We start from the raw sequence: 3,042 nt of genomic DNA on the forward strand, positions 1-3,042 counted from the left end.
ATAGAAGGAACTTACCTAAACATTATAAGAGCAGTCTATGAAAAACCCACAGCTAATATCATCCTCAATGGGGAAAAACTGAGAGCTTTCCCCCTGAGATCAGGAACACGACAGGGGTGCCCACTCTCACCACTGTTGTTCAACATAGTGCTGGAAGTTCTGGCATCAGCAATCAGACAACAAAAAGAAATAAGAGGCATCAGAATTGGCAAGGAGGATGTCAAACTTTCCCTTTTTGCAGATGACATGATACTCTACATGGAAAACCCAATCGGCTCCACCAGAAGCCTTCTAGAACTGATCAACGAATTCAGTAAAGTCGCAGGGTACAAAATCAATGTACAGAAATCTGTACATGCTGACATCAGTAAATCTGTACATGCTGACATCAGTAAAATGAAGACTCCCATAATCTGATAATCCAGCAGCCCAGAATTCTCCACTTAGTGCCAGATTTTTCTTTAAGACTTTCTATAGACAGCTCCACCTCATGATTTGTACGCACCTAAATTCAGAATGTCCCTTACTCAATGTCACTCATTATCACCAACCTACTTCTTTGCACTGTTATCTGTCTTGATATAAGGCACCCAGTTTCCCAATTCGTAAATGTAGGCATCATTAATACCTCATTTTCCATAGCCATGTTGTTGTTCAATTGTCAAGTCCTGTGAGTATCTATGTGCAGTAATTATTCTCATTCTTTCTGATTCTTTCTGCTCCGGTTGAGACTGTACACGTGTCTCCTGAAATAATAGTCAAGCCACCTGTTTCAAACCTCACCTCCCATATTAATTATTCACACTTTATTCTTTCAAAAAGTAAAATCAAATAATATAACTTCTTCCTTTAGAAGATCACAGTGGGTTCTTACCACTCAGATAAGACCCTTCAAGATCTCTAAAACTGCCTATCTGTTCTGATCTTATTATATTCTATTCAAATTCAGGTATGCTTTAGTTATGCTAGACTACTGTCACCACCTCAAAGTGCTAGATTTATTCATTTTAAGATCCTCGTGTCTGGAACAATTATCCTTGTTTCCTACCAAACAACTAAACTCTCAACAACTTTTTTCCCCTAAATCTTGCCTGTTCTTTAAGTTCCAGCTTCAAATTATCTTCTCCTGGAAGGAACACCTGTCTGCATTCTCACTGAACCTAGTATTTCACATAGAACTATCATCGCACTTCACTGTTCTTTTGCAATCTGCTTTCTCCGCTAGATAGGGAGCTTTTTGCAGAGGGAGACCCACTTTCTTTTTATGTATTGGTCTATGAACCAGCACTCAGTACAGCCTGGCTTCAGAGGAGTAATGAAATAATGAGTAAATGAATAATTAAAGCTAATTATCTATATAGTTGATACATTTAGCAAAGCAGAAAAATGTATGTTGCAAATGTACATTGAAGTGGCACTTTTGTCTCAATACCCACTTTGAAAATTTTTGAAATATTTTAAACTTATAGATAAGCATAGAAAATAATGTCACAGAAACTCTTTCACCATCCAAATTTAACAAATGATAACATTTTGTCTTGTTTAAAATAAAAAAAAAACACAATTTTTAAATCCATAAATTTAAATTTTTAAATGGCATTCCATCACCATTCTTCCTCTCTGCAGTAATACATTCAGGTTGATAAATTTCTATCCTCCCCATGCTTTTATGAGTATATTATATATATATGTATGTATATATATATGTGTGTGTATATATATATATATATATATATATAACCATAAATAATGAAATCCCTTACATGCTCAAAGATTTTCTTAGTTATGTGAGTTAAAATGAAATTGTCAAATTACTCCTACACAAATTTCTTTTTTTAATTTTTTAAGATTTATTCATTTTTGAGAAAGAGAAAGAGAGAGAGGGCACAGGCAGGGGAGGGGCAGAAAGAGAGGGAGACACAGACTCTGAAGCAGGCTCCAGGCTCTGAGCTGTCAGCACAGAGCCTGATGTGGGGCTCACATGCATGAGCTGTGATTTCATGACCTGACTGAAGTCAGAGGCTTAACTGACTGAGCCATCAAGGCGCCCTACACAAGTTTCAAATGCTCATAAATTGCCATTATATTCATTTTCTTAATTGTATAGCTCATATATTCTTTGTATTACAGTGCATGTTTTTCTGTCAGTTTCTGCAAAAAGATTATTAAAAAGTTGAACCAAGATTATAAATTTATGGAGTTGGCTTTGTAATTTTGCTGATTTTTTTAATGGATTCTGAGACCATATTTCTAAGTACAGAGGGATTCAAAATTAACTTTTCTTTGGAACATTTTCCTTTTAATTAAGTAATAACCTTTTAAAAACAATATTTTTTTTTGTCTAAAAATCTGTTTTGTCTGACAAATCTTTTTATACAAGTTTTCATTTGGTCAATTTTGTCTTAGATTTAATTTTCCAAATTTGGTTTTCAAATTTACAATGTCTTTATGATTTAGTGGTGTCTCTAGGACAAGTTACTTTCTTTACATGTTTTAAAAACTCATGTAGAACAAAATGGTCACTTTTATTTTTCTTTTCTTTTCTTTTTCTTTTTTTTTTTAAATCTGTGAGTGTTCCATATGCATGTGTATGTGGAAGCTCTCCATAGGGGAAATTTCACATTTGCTTGAGTTCCAGGGATATCTGAGATTTTTGTTAATTTTCAGCTACAGTTTCCCACACAATTTGAGTGGTGTGAATTTAGTTCCCTCACTGCCAAAGGCATGATCCTGTGGTTCCAAATTATTCTGAGTGACTCTTTTCTTATCCCATAGCTCAAGGGAGGTCAGCCTGCTCCAGTTTTGAGTCCCTCAGACCTTCAGAACTGATGTCTTTTTGTGGGGAGTTCATTTTCACCTTCACACTAACATGGTATTGGTGTAAAAATCTCAGTCTTTAGGAATGATTCTAATACCTGTCTGCACTGTTTGAATTTAATAACTGTTAAATAGTCTCTGTCTGAGTTTCTTCTTCATTTCTGGTCCCTGGAGATTTTCCTTTTGTACTTGTGCACCAGTATAAATGCTGTAAAATATTATGTT

Source organism: Suricata suricatta, chromosome 1, assembly GCF_006229205.1.
Source record: "Suricata suricatta isolate VVHF042 chromosome 1, meerkat_22Aug2017_6uvM2_HiC, whole genome shotgun sequence".
Taxonomy (NCBI): domain Eukaryota; kingdom Metazoa; phylum Chordata; class Mammalia; order Carnivora; family Herpestidae; genus Suricata; species Suricata suricatta.